Raw genomic sequence first — 15,328 nt, 5'->3', positions numbered from 1 at the left:
GAGACAGCAATATGTTGTAAAAATATACCTTGCTCTGTCAGCACCTGACGCATGACGTCACAACAGGTGCTAGAGGTCGTTAGGTTCCCGCCACAGTGTAAACACATCCTCCACACCATATTAGTATACCGTACAAAATATATTTTACGTAAAAGAAGTTTTTTTGCATGTGGCTCAAAAGGCAGATGGTTGGCGCGTGCGGTGAAGCGGCAAGTTTTGGTAAAAAAATTGAGTTTTTTTGCATCTAAGTTAATATAGGCGGACGGATACTATTATATAGGTGTTGTTAGTTTTTATATTGTATTGAATTACGTGACAGGTAGGATTGATTTCCTGTTTTTGTCTTAGAAGACGTCCTGGGTTCGATTATCTGCTGAGTCAATATATTATGTTGTTAGTTTATTTTTATTCTATAACGTACTTGACTGTGACTTCTAGCCTTATAAACTCTTGTCAGGCATTTCAAATTGCAAATTTTGACTATGTTCGATTTTATAATATTTTCTTTATAATTCAGTAAACTATAAAAAAACTGATAAGCGAGTGTTTAATTGTTCAACTGGCCTTTTTTCTAATTTGGTCTTTATTAGCAACCTATTAAAATAAACATTGAATCAAATAACCACCGCATTTTTCGATATTTGATTGTTATTTTTGTTATAAGTCATAATGTTAACTGGAAAATGTCATATCTATCTACTGCATGATATCCACGAAGGCTTACCAGCACCGGGTGACATTTTTACCTGTTATCTTTTTGATTATACAAATTAGATGCTTTAGATCACTAAATAAATAGTGAATATGAAATCAACTTGAGAATTATTAACGAAAGCTAGTTGGTAAATTTCGTATATGTTCACTAACATTTAATACGCCAACGTTAGTGAATTGGCCTGCAGATATGACATCGCGTAGAAACCCACCTGTTGTGTACGTTTTACTGCGTTGGTCCTGTGGTTAGAATAAGTGGCTTCGAATCACGCAGTCCTGGGTTCAAATCTTGTTTTAATTTATGGTAAACTGAAGTTTTCAAAATTTTAAAAAGTAAGAGCCGTGATAGCTCTAAGCTCAGTGGAAATGACCTCTGCCTCCGATTCTGGAAGGTGTGAGTTCTAATCCGGTCCGGGGCATGCACCTCCATCTTTTCAGTTGTGTGCATTTAAAAAAATTAAATATCACGTGTCTCAAACGGAAAAACATCGTGAGGAAACATGCATGTACAAGAGAATTTTCTCTACATGTGTGAAGTCTGCTAATCCGCATTGGGCCAGCGTGGTAGACTATTGGTCTAAACCCTCTTTTTCTGAAAGGAGACTCGAGCTCAGTAGTGAGCCGAATATTTTTTTATTTCATTTTATTCTTTACAAGTTAGCCCCTGACTGCAATCTCACTGATGGTAAGTGATGATGCAATCTAGAGGTAAGCGGGCTAACTTGTTAGGAGGAAGATGAAAATCCACTCCTATTTCGGTTTCTACACGACATCGTACCGGAACGCTAAATCGCTTGGCGGTACGTCTTTATCGGTAGGGTGGTAACTAGCCACGGCCGAAGTTTCCCACAAACCAGACCTGGACTAATTAAGAATACCTCAAGCGGCCCAGCCGGGGATCGAACCCACGACTTCGTGTCTTGTAAATCCACCGCGCTTACCGCATTCTAAACTCGCCAACACGCATCGGAGTATCGTTGTGGGTCTAAGCTCCGTATCCCCCTCTTCTCTACGGAAGGAGAGAGGCCTGCTTCTGTAGTGAGCCGTTAAAGTTGGCTGATAATGATGATGAGTGACTCCAACATGACGCAGATAAAACAATATAGTCAAAGAGCGGTCGCTATTTCAGGTTCCCGATTAAAACTGCGCAAAAAGAGAAATATTGGAAGCCATTTAAAATGTTAATTCCCGTTTACGTAGTTAGCAGCGACGGATAGTTTAATTCTCCTCCGGCGCCATGAATATTGTATGACGCTTAGACTGCGTTCATACGAGCGCGCCGGGAGATTAGGCCTCGCCCTTTGATGCCTGCCCTGTACTGTACACCATAGGAACCCTTTAAATCAATAGAAATGACTTGTAACACTTCTAAAATAATTAAAAAATAAAGTAATCCCGATAACCGATTGTATTGTAGTTTTCAACTCCATTGCGTCTTACGTTCGATAAAACCTGGAGCGTTTTATTGTATAAAACGTAATGAATATCACACTGCGTAGTGTTTTCGCACTCGATACTCTACAGCCAAAAACGCTGGTTTCTATAGTTTGTATTTGAACACGCCATTTCTATTCCCTTGTTCTTATTTCTATGGTTCCGACGTAAGATCATGTAACTGCATTTGGTTATCTCAATGCACTGTTACCATCAATCACTTAACTATTACATTGGTATTGGCACAGAAAACATTGGAAAGTTAACGTATTTGAATTCTTATTTAAAATGTCTTAGTTTATAAGAAGTGCATATTTACTACTCAATCAAATACTACTAAAAGCCAACAACAAAAACTCGAATAAAGTAACAATAATAATGAACTTTTTGCACAATATGTTGCTTTAGAGTATAGTAGTTGTTACAGAGTGAAACATCGCCCTTAGCTCACCAACCAGATTTGAAGCGGCTTGGTGGGCGTTTAACTTATGTCCGTGTACGGCCATGTCAGAGAGTTCTTTCATTGAAATAATATGAGATTGTTGGATGAGATATTGCTATGATTTTATCCACGCTTGGCAATAACTTCTGTTTTATTTAGTTAATTTAATTAGTTCTGGGTAAACAGTTGGTCAGAGATTTGACTATAATTTTTGAGTGTTAAAGATAAGAGAAAAAAAAGAAATAGTTATATAAGAAGCTAGTGTAGTAAAATTTGATCTTTAGCGCAAGTGCGCGTAATGAATGTCGAGCAAGCAAAGGATTCTTTTTAAAAAATAATTAAAAAAAAAATTCTAAGATTGAACAACGAGCAAAGTGAGTGGTTCAAAAAAAGAATCCTGAATGTCTCGAGGCATTCAAAGGCACGAAAGATAAAGAAAACTGCAGTACGCAACATACCTTTTTTAATTTTGCTACAGCGAATGAACTACTACTAGCTGCCTGCTGTTTCTGAGCAAGTGAGAACAAAAAGGTATAAGTTATAGTAGTGGTATGAAGTAGTCTTTACAGTGGTTGTCGAAGTTGTTATTGGGAATAATAATAATTGTGAGTTGGAGTAAGAACAGCTCGCTCGCGAGGTCGGGCGCTTTATGATACCGATAGCGACTTGGCGATGAATACATTATTGTAAGCTTGTTTATACTTCTAATTGGACGGGGTTCGATTCTCAGCTTTCAGTTTGTAAGTTTTAGTTTGTAAGATGGTACTGTTGCGGTGTTACTGTCTCATCGTCGGTAGATATTGAGTCTCAGCCTCGTTGACAGTCTTTAGCCTATATGTGGCTTCGATTCTACTTTCGACCTACGTCGTGCAACTTTTAGCCCCGTGGTCACTATCACTATAAGCTCGCCAACCCGCACGGGAGCAGTGCGGTGGGTCTAAGCTCTGTATTCCACAAACTTTCCTTCCTCAAACCATATTTATTTCATTTCATAATATCCCAACTAAACAAAAACTAATGACTCCAAACAGTATCAAGCCCAAGCCTCCTTATAGGCAGTTTTTATAGGCATTGTTTTTGATCGAACTGTCGTTCCGTTTCTGTAATAATAACAGGATATTTCCAGAATGCTAAGCGCGAGTTCGTGACGTCGCAAAGGGGGAAGGGATGATAGTTATTTTTGAACATAATGGGGGGGGGGCGTCCTTGAGATGTTCTCTACAAAAAATAACACAATATTGCAGAATGAGCCTGCGATAGCTCGACCTATCTCATATTATGAAGACCAAAAGTTTGTCAGCCTATGCTCTTTGTATAGTAGGTAGTAAGTACAAAGGTAGCTTATTATGAAGTTTTAGACTGTGGTGCAAGTTTCAAGGATCCTGAACATCAACCGTCCAAGTATAAAGCGTTGTTTTATATATTGTTAAGGCATAATATAAGAAATTATATTTCCAATCGCAAATCACTCAGCTTCACAGCTTCGAAAAACACCGTCTAAGAGAACTTTAAGGTTCTCTAGCGAATGATTACCACAAAGCTAATACTCTGGTGACTGGAGAAATGATTTCTCGTGATATTTTATTAAAAATATCCAAAATTTACGTTTTATTCATTAAAAAAGCATTAGGACCCTTAAAACCTGCTACGTTTCTAAGTTACCACATTCCATACTTCATTGGCTACCTTACTCACTTACCTGTCGTAGGAGCATTAGCTGACGAGCTCTTAGCCTTTGTAAAATGAGGGATATCTGGCCATGGCAGGCTCTCATTCTTTGGTACAATTTGCCGAGGCGCGGCTTTTTGTGTTTAACGATCGTCGCAGAGAGATGCCGAGGTTTCTTTCCTCTTCTTTGTCTTATCGCTACATTATGACAACCAATGACAAATGATAGCTCATGCCGACAAATGGCATGCCATTACTCAACATCTATCCATCTTTTAAATTTATATATCTTTTTATATACAGATATGTTGCCGTGTCTCTCTTTCATCTGCTAATACTCGTACGTATTACCAGGTGACTAGATCAAATCAGGTAAGTTCGATCCTGATTTGATCTAGTCACATGGGTCATCAGCTGATACCGCGCGAGTGGTTCCCGTTCCCGTAGGAGTACGGGGATAATATATAGCCTGTAGCCATCGATCGTAGATCGTTAGATCGGCCTCAAAGCGTCGCGGAATTGTCATTGGTTTCGAACATTGAGTACGTCATCACTCGTAACACATTTCTCTTTAGTCATGTTGTGGCTTGTGTTTTTACACTTCCAAAATGAACACGAAGGCATAGTTAAGGGATTAAAATAACAAAAACCAGTAAATATTTTTTTAAGTCTACGTCCACTCACAGCATGCGCTTGTTACGTACTAAGATAAGATGTGCGTGCACGTCTTTGGGTAATGACATAAAATTGAGCGTTCTTTAATACGGAGCGGCCCATCTAACGATTTATATCGATGTCTGTAGCCTTCCTCGATAAATGGGTTGTCTAACACTGAAAGAATTTTTCAAATCGGATTTTTTTTGTCTGTCCGTGTTTTTTTGTTATTCAGGCATCACGCTGAAACTACTGAATAAATTCAAATGAAACTTGCCACAGTTTAAGACCATAATACGGAAAAGGTTATAGGATACTTTTTATTGCGAAAATAAAATAAGAAGGGGGTTGAAAGTTTGTATGGAAAATCCTTCATTTTTAGAGTTGCAATTTTAAAAATTTGTTCATAAATCATAAAAAAATTTTAAAATTCAAACTCTATAGTGGTGAAATAGGGCTTGAAAGTTTACATTGATTTCCACGCGGACGAAGTCGCGGGTGTTTTCTAGTTTAAAATAAATCTGTTTGAATTGAACCATAATGTTGTAGATATACGAGTACAAGTAAACTTTACAAGTATGTGAAGTAACACAAAGACATGTAGCGAAATATTCAGTAGGTAGTAGTGTTTAGTTAGAGTTCTCTGTTCTCATTATTTTCACGGTCTATTTTCCTTTTATAACAACCCGTGCGCGCACATACAGACATAGTTGATGTGTATACTGCCTCGTGGGGTTCAATGATGAGCCCATGAGACTTCGGATCGTGAAGATCTTGGGTTCGAGTCCTGGGAAGGGCTATGAAATACTCTACTTATCTTCCTTCCGAGACATTTTCGGTGCAAAAGGAGTCACCCAGTCTCCATACAAACTCGGGTCCAAAAATTACTCAAATGATACAGAGCTGAAAATTGGTCAGTTAGAAAATATAAGAAAATCTCATGAATTTTCAGAAAAAATTACATTGGCCAAAATAGCTAAATTGCACATTTGCTCAACGTGATTGGATCCGTTTGACATCAAATTCATTGCATTATCTGTTTGACAAAGGTAAGAGTAACTGGTAAAAAGTACAAGTTTTTTAGATTTTTCTTCATTTCTGCATCAATTTGAAAGATTTTCCAAAATGGGCCCAATTTCGAACTTCTCCTTTCCCTACTGTTACAAAAGAGTCCAGCGATAACCATCGTTGGGGTAGTCACAATAACACTACGAACAGTACACCGGCGCCGCTCGCCAGTGCACGCATGTGCATGCAGCGCACGTGCGAGCTTGGCATTCTATTCTATTGAATTAAACTAATGCTATTCTATTGAAGGAAATTACTTTGTGTGAACTTTACTTTTGATTGGACTATTCAGGATTTTGGAATTTGATTTTTGTCTACTAAGTAAATGAGCCGGTTGCGTTTGAGTCACACTATTATTTTTTACTGCTCCACTACAATAGCGTCTTGTTGTCCAAAAATGTATTTCTTACTCAAAAGAAATGAAGGTAGAGAACACGTGCCATTTCATAACTTGTTTATTTTAAACTATCTATGGTTTTTTTTTTTTATAAAATGTTATTCAAAATATTATATTAACTAAGCTTATTGTGATTTTGATGAATTGTGAGTATTATAAGCCCAGTGGATATGACCTCTGCCTCCGATTCCGGAGGGTATGGGTTCGAATCCAGTCCGAGGCATGCACCTCCAACTTTTCAATTGTGTGCATTTTAAGATATTAAATATCACCTGTCTCAAGCGGTGAAAGAAAAACATCGTGAGGAAATCTGCATACCAGAGAATTTTCTTAAGTCTCTGCGTGTGTGAAGTCTGTCAATCCGCATTGGGCCACCGTGGTGGACTTTTGGCCTAATCCCTCTCATTCTGTGAAGAGACTCGAGCTCAGCAGTGAGCTGAATATGGGTTGTTATTAATAATATAAAAAAGCTTATTATTTAAATTTATTTTCATTAATTAATGAACATGTTAAGTAATTATTATAAGGTGTGATATCACTAGCTATTTCTAGTTTCTACTTTCAGTTTGAATTTGTTTGCTTTAAATGAACAGTACACATCGAGTATAACTCAGTTATTTTAGTGTTGAGTAGAGCAAAGTAGAGGATTACAACTCGATCGTGTTGTCCGTCCGTGCATCGAACAGAGTGCTGCGACCAGGCGCTAAGCCTTATTGCTCAGTGCGTTCTCGACATTGTGAACGTGAGAGGGACTGGCTGAGTCGCTACACACAGAGAACTTCTCACACGCAGAGAATTAAGAAAATTATGTATGCAGGTATGCAGATTTCTTCACGATGTTTTTCCTTTACCGTTTGAGACACGTGATATTTTTTTTGTAGGTTTAATCGCTTATAGTCGACAGACTAAAAGCGGATTAGTGGTAGAAAAACATGGCGTTAATAGAACTGGGGACATTTAATTTCTTAAAATGCACACAACAAAAAAGTTGGAGGTTCATGCCCCGGTCCGGATTCGAACTCTCCGGAATCGGAATCAGAGGTCTTATCCACTGGGCTATCACGGTCCGGCTAGTTTAGTAATTGTAGTCGATAAATATTTCATTTTGTCATTCATGTCATAAATCTCATTTATGGTTCCTTCTCAGGAACCTTTTCTGTTGAAACTCGAAGGAATCTTGCGAACATGTCAAATATGAGACATACACATAGGTATTTTTCTCTAAAACTCTACTAACTAGCTGGATATTTTAGAACCACACATTCAGTCAGGTAAAAACATCAAACCATCAAGCATTATGTAACAACCCTCGTCGTTAGCAACGCCTTACCGAACCAAATTTTGAGTTTCGACTTCCAAAACGAATGTAGATAACGCAATTGGAGTGGCGCGGACCGATCGGCGCTGATCTAACAAAGCATCGACAATAATCACAACACAGGCCGACACAAACAAAGTTGAAGTCCCTTTGAGGTGGAGGGCCCTCGTCCCTCCAATATTTGCATTTGATAAGACGCCATTGTTGCGTGGCGCGACGCTCCAACGGTTTCTAATTTTGGAAATTTCCAAACTCTAAGCAAAAGTGCTTGGAATTGCAAACTTTGGAAGAAAACGCCAGGCGACCTATACCCCGAAGTCCATGAAACGCGAGGTTTAACGCAAATAATAATCTAAAACATCCTACTGTGTAAAAGTGTCCTAATGGGGATTCTACAAAAAATAAGAGAAATATATTTTTTGCTGAATTCCTTAAGGACTTCTACAGTTGAAACAAATATAAATTATCATGTAATCTAATTAGAAACGGTAGTGTCACAAAATTAGTGAGATCGTTTTAGGGTTCCACAAGGAACCGACCATAAGGAACCATAAAAAGTCCGTCCATCTGTTCGCGGCTTATCGCAGAGACTATTACTACTAGAAGGCTGAAAATTAATATGAGTAGGTATGTATATTAAAAATGTGTATAAAGTCGTACGTACAATACTCATTTGGAACCCTCGTAAATCAAATCAAATCAAATCAAATCATTTATTTGCTAGAATGTGGTACATGTTTTGGTCTTAAAATTATTGAGTCACCTATACATTCAACCGATTACAGTATGCAAAATTTTTACAATTAAAATATTAATTTCAATAATTTATCCTTATAACATAATTATATTTGATGTGAAAATTTACAATAAAAATTTCAACCTAAATTTAACATATATTTATTACAATTTTTATTATCAATTTTTATTATAATAAACCATAAATAAAATTTTGCTATTTACAGAACAAAACTTTAAATGAAAAAGAAAATGAAAAATAAATCGATGATGAAAATTAATAGATTAAATTGCTTATGTCATAATGTAATTATTTCATGAAATTGATAAATTCATTTATATTATAAAAACTCTTTTCGAGCAGCCATTTATTTAATTCTTTCCTAAAAGTTTGGAGAGGCATTGCTTGCAACTTACTGGGTAGCTTATTAAAGGCCGCTATAGCCATATAGTAAGCGTTGTTCTTGAATATAGATAAGGTACATTTTGGCTGACATATTTTATGAGGGAATCTTTGGTTATTTCCGTCTTTATGCTTAAAGTAGTTAGGGTATTTCTTAACAATAATACAAATCTCTCTTACATACATACTAGGTAGCGGTAATATATTCAGCTGTTTAAATAGTGATCTACAACTTACAAGCGGTCCTACACCAAAAATAGCTCGAATGCACTTTTTTTGTGTCCTAAAAACTCTTTCAACGTCAACAGAATTGCCCCAAATAGGAAGCCCATAAGAGAGGACTGAAGATACATAGCCATGATAAGCAGTTATTGCAGCTTCCTTAGACACTGTCATTCTTAATCTCCTGAGTACATAAACGAATTTATTTAATTTACCGCACACAACATTGACATGTTGCTTCCAACTACAGTGCTTGTCATATATAATTCCTAAGAATTTACTCATATCAGTTTCGCTAATATTTATATTATCGTAGTGAACACTTAAAGGAGCCCTTTTTGAATGATAGGAGTGAAATTGCACAATTTTTGTTTTTCCTAAATTAACTTTTAAATAGTTTTGTCCCAACCATTCTATCACATTATTTAGTGCTTCATTTACAACCTGTTGATGATCAATGTTATTATTTTTTATTAATATTGTTGTATCATCTGCAAATAAAATGCAAGAATGATTTACACATTTTGGAAGATCGTTTATATAAATTAGAAATAAAAACGGACCCATTACACTGCCTTGTGGCACGCCTCTCTGAACTATTCTGAATTTAGATCTAAATTTGTTCTTAGCACTATTATTTATTTTACATATTTCAGTGCACTGCATTCTATCTTTTAGGTACGATTCAAGCCATTGATGAGCGTAACTTTCGAATTAACTATAAGTTTTCGAATAATTATTATCACCATTATTTCAAGTTTAATATTATTACCTGACGTTTCAAAAGAGCTTGTAAACTAAGCCTATTTGAAATAAATGAATTTTGACTTTGACTTTGAATAAAAAGTGTGGAATTATGAAGTGGGGTCCTTCTCTACTTGCAAAGTGAGATGAATTTTTTATCGTTTATCCCATGGTATGGGTTCTCATTATCGATATTTTGGTGCATTACATAATGAATTAAAGAGCTAACTTAATCTACGGAACCCTACACTGCGCGTGACCCGATACGCACTTGACCGGTTTTATTTCTGTTAACGAAAGATACTTAATGGGATACCGACATGGTCACTGGGGGATTCGAACGAAGGCTGAAACTATAATTCTTACCCGAGGGTTCAAAGAACAGAAGTAGGTACTCGTAAGGCTTGCGTTCAGTTAAAAAAAAAAAACAAAGTTTCAAGACTGAGTGAGATCCGTACCGACCTAGTGACGTTGTAGTTCTCATATGGACGATGAAAGAGATAGTACCTCGAAGTTTGTCGTGTTTTGTCTGTTGTAACGAATAAACCAAGACGCCCGCTGAGCAGGCGACAGTTTCGTGGCCCGAGCATTAGAATTGCAAACTCAGGAAGAATAAGCCGACCACAAAGTTCAGTGCAGGCCACGCGGCACGCCCGGGGTTTTTGCTCGTCGTAACACTATCTTATGGAAAATCTAATATCAATTTTAAAATTTTACAAAGTACATTTTAATTCTGCAAATTAAAACTAAAAAAGTTGACCGATTTTCATGTAACACACATTCTTTCATTGATAATCCTACTCGAGTAATTTTGAAAATATTCAATTGTTCATTTGATGTGTCTTGTGGATAATGGATGAACCAATTTTAATTAGACCTATCTGGAAACGAAGAAATGGAAAGAAACGTAAGAACCACCACTTGACGGCCTCCGTGGCGCAATGGATTTACAAGACGGGAGTCCTGGGTTCGATCCTTGGCTGGGCGGATTAAGGTTTTCTTAATTGGTCCAGGTCTGGCTGGTGGGAGGCTTCAGCCTAGTTACCACTCTACCGTCAAGCGATTTAGCGTTCCAATACGATGTCGTCTAGAAACCGAAAGGGGAGTGGATTTTCATCCTACATCAAACAAGTTAACCCGCTTCCATCTAAGATTGCATCATCACTTACCATCAAGTGAGATTGTAGTCAAGGGCTAACTTGTAAAAAAATAAAAAAACCATCGCTGGAAAACCTTTCAATTAAAATCACCGCAACCATTAAGCTCACCCGTTTAAGAGCTACGGTGCATACATGTCAGACTTACAAAAGACTCTCTTTTTGGCTTTAAATAAGTTCGGTAGTGACGTAGTAGATTAGTAACGAATAGATATCGCTAGCCGCTAGTGATGGGCTATCAAGTCGCTGCGGACGATCGGCCGAACTTCGGCCATTAGTCGTCCGAACTTGAAACTTGTGATAATATTTAGTTTAACGAAATTGACCTCCGCTCGACTCCAACTATGAAAGTAATTCCGCGCTGGAAATTGTTATTGAATACTAACACTGCTTTACTTTATTGAAATTGTTTAGCACACTTTGAAATACGAATTTTCATCGTGCCTATTCCAATAATAATAAATTATATTGTATGTTTGATTGTCTATTACTTTTTGTCTATAAATTTTACTTTTAAGAATAGGTATTCCCTGCAAAAAGCAGACACAAACAAAATTATATGAATCGTTACTAAACGGTAACGATTTATCGGAAGGTAAATTTATTGACTCGAGATCGTTGTGCTTAGAGGTCCATGCAAGAGGCCTATATCCAGCAGTGGACGTCTATCGGCTGATGTGATGATTATGAAATTCGTTCACATAGTGCCAAAGATAATCACCCTAAGCAATGCAGATTGAAACAGCGTGATGGGAGTAAGTTCTACTTTCCTCATGAATGAGTGAGAAAGATGATGATGAGGAATGTTGACTTTTCAAAATATTTTGGACTTTGCACATTGACTTGGAGTTTAATAATGCTATAAGTCACCGAACGTTGACCAAGCGGTGTCATCTCAGACTGCGGCGATTTATCGACGTCTGCTCTAACTGAACAACTGTCTCGAGGTGTTTCACACTGACCGCGTTGGCCCTGTCGCTTTTATTTATACATATAAAATATAGCAGACGCCCCGTAGTTTCGCCCGCGTAGTTCAGGTTTCCGTGGAAAACTGAGGATCAAATGTAGCCTGTTACTCGATAAGGGTGTAGCTTTGTAATGTGTGAAATAAGTTTGAAAAGGTCTTATCTTCTTTTAAAATTGGTTAAGATTAATATTAGTAGACGCCCACGACATTTAAGGTTGAAATTAATTTAAATTTTCAATCCATTTTTAACCGTATTTACATTGACAAATTGACATGTCTTTACTTATTTCCGTGACTATACGAGTAATTTGGAAAATTACATTTACATTTAATGGTTTAAATATGCGGGTGATATTATAAAAAAAATATATATATATTATGCTTTACATTTAACTAATAGAACGCATACCAATACCAATAGGTGTACATACCAATTTTCATATTTATATAACCAAAGGCAAAAACAAAATTTATGCTCTACCATACATCAGGTAAATGCTCTTTAATATGTAGGTACTCTCTGTAGTTTATTCTCCAAAGAGTAATGTCAACGAAAGCTGCAATAACTCGGCTTGTTGTCTACGGGGTGACTAAATGATATTCGTTAGATCAGCGCCGCGTTTATTGTAACCAGTGTGAAGCGCGCTAAGCAACACGGCACATAATAGCTGTAGGCGGACTTAGCGCCGCTAGAGCCTCTAATTGATCTCGACACGGTCTCAGGAACTTGCGGCGAACACTCACCGGCAAGCGCTACACTGCACTTGAACGATAAACTAAACAAATACTATGCGAACTTGTACGCCGTTGTTACGGGTATTAGAGGAGCTCGTCGATACATCGAATAAAGCTAAAACTTTCTTAGTTCTAATGCCTCGTTAGTTAAAGATTAGGAAGTTTGACTCCTACATCGGATATATTGGGTTTATATATTTTAAGCAAGAAAACTTCAGTCACAGTTTGGAAAATTGAAGGTACCTAATATTTTCCCGTGCCTCCGGGAGTACGGCCATCGGCTCGGATCTATATCAATAACTTCCGATAGTGATCATTAACCTTAAGATAATCAAATCAACCTTTAAGTACTACAGCCTGTTTTCTGTCAATTGGCTAATAAAAATATTTGATGGTAATGCGAAGTTGTAAAGTTTCGCATCGTATCAGGAATGCTTAATTCGTAAAGGATTTTTATTTGCTGCTATGGAGTAGCATGGTAAGGTACGATCAAACCAAATATAAAAACTTAAGTATGACGATTGAATCCCCCAGTCATAAAGCTAGGCATTCCCAACTGCGCCGAGCGCGCCAAGCCATACGAGGTACACAATACAGCGAGAGCTGCGGTGGTGCTGTTTTTGGGCAGTAAATAAATGCGCGCCATGCATCTCCCATGTTATAAATGCCCGTGATCAGTGAGGGCTGCAGTGCAGTATTTTGAGTGTACCACATTGACTAGATAAAAAACATAGATAGAATGGTTTTCTCAAAAGTGTTGACAAAACTCACTACCACTTTATTGTCGTATAACACTGACTTTTATGTAATTTTGCAAGCCCGCCAAATTTGAACTTATATTTCTCCTGTATTTTTTCATATGATTTGATTTATTTAGTTCATATGATTTATCTACTGGGTCTGTAAGTCATATATTTTATCGCCTCTATTAAACTAGCAGACTTTTGTGATACTCACAACTCAGTCGAAATATTAAATAAAATAGTACAACTAGCGGTGTTGCATAAAATACAACTAAAAACAGAAATTAAGTACTGAGATAATTTGTGGAAGCAGGTAACTCGAAAACGGCATACTCTAAGTATTATGGGACATAAGGTGCAGTTTGGTTCAACGTTACAATAAAATTGGTGAACAGGATTTCTTTTTTCATGAAATAAAATTTTCTGGTGGCAGTCGCTCCGTCTATGAGTTTCCGCTAGTCCTGGCGCAAAATGTAAATAATTCTAAATTCGTCCATCGCAAATAAGCGGCGGGTAATTTAGTTGACACAATTATCTGCGAGCTAATATCCAATCAAAATGGCCGCCACGCTTTAACAATTAATGCGCGTTAATAGACGGCGCGGTCGGGTACGCGCGCGCTGTGGACACTTGCGCTGGAAAAACTTTTTGGGGTTTTAAAGGGACCGATTTTGAAAATTCTTAATGCTAATATAAAGCCACGTTAGTTGTGAGTATCGTGGGCTTTAACAATTTATCCCTATATTCCGGAAAAGGGAAAGGGTACTAAGCGAATGAAACCACGGAGTGTCTGCTAGTCTTATTATTACTTATATTAAAGAGGTAAATTTTGTGAGTTTATTGGGGTAATCTCTAAATCTAATAAAAACTAAAAGGAAGGAACGTTATTTATGAGTAATGTTATTATAGGTTATATTTTATCCCCGTGTTCCAATGCGAATGGGTGGAAGTGTGCTAGACGACAACCATGCTAGATGAAAAACAATGTTAAGGTCTTAATATCGGTTAGATTAGAAAATGCTTAATATTATATTTCTCCTTACAACTGTTTTTATACCAAAGTTTAAAGGTACGCATGGCTCCACAATTTTTGATTAGGGTATTTTCTTAATAACAATTTTATTTGGTTTACCATTTCAGAAATAACCATTTGTTCTGCCTACGAGTAACAGTGGCTAATACATCTAATACGTCAGTTCATTATATAATACAGCTTTGTTTTAGTTTAAAACCCATGACAAAAGTAAGTGACCGATAACTGGCACGTTTACCTCGCGTCAGCAGAGAGCATGTGATGGAAGTAGAGGAGTTGTTGACAGTCGCCTGTTTGCGCGTCTGTGTTAGCTTACACTTTGCGTCCTGCGTACTCATTACTGGACTCATTGTAATTCAATCAAAAATCAAAATCAAAATTCATTAACTTCATGAAGGTTTAGTTTACAGTCGCATAAGAAAGGTTCAGTTTGACTATTTGTCAAGGTCCAGCCTACTGCCTTATGTCTAATTTTAAGATGACGTTGCAGTCTAAGATGGTAACAGGTTCATCATCATCATCAACCAATATTCGGCTCGAGTCTCCTCTCAGAATGAGAGGGGTTAGGCCAATAGTCCACCACGCTGGTCCAATGCGGATTGGCAGACTTCACACACGCAGAGAATTAAGAAAATTTCCTGGTATGCAGGTTTTCTCGCGATGTTTTTCGTTCATCGTTTGAAACACGTCATATTTAATTTCTTAAAATGTACACAACTGAAAAGTTTGAGGCGCATGCCCTGGACTAGACTCGAACTCATACCTTCCGGAATCGGAGGCAGAGGTCATATCCACTGGGCTATCACGGCTCACCTAACAAGTTAACTTTAAATATATGAATAGGTTTAATGTAGGTACCCATGTCTCTAAAAATTTCTACGCTGTATCATACCT

The sequence above is a fragment of the Bicyclus anynana genome, chromosome 18, assembly GCF_947172395.1.
Source record: "Bicyclus anynana chromosome 18, ilBicAnyn1.1, whole genome shotgun sequence".
Lineage (NCBI taxonomy): Eukaryota > Metazoa > Arthropoda > Insecta > Lepidoptera > Nymphalidae > Bicyclus > Bicyclus anynana.
Note: the sequence above shows the minus strand (reverse complement) of the source record.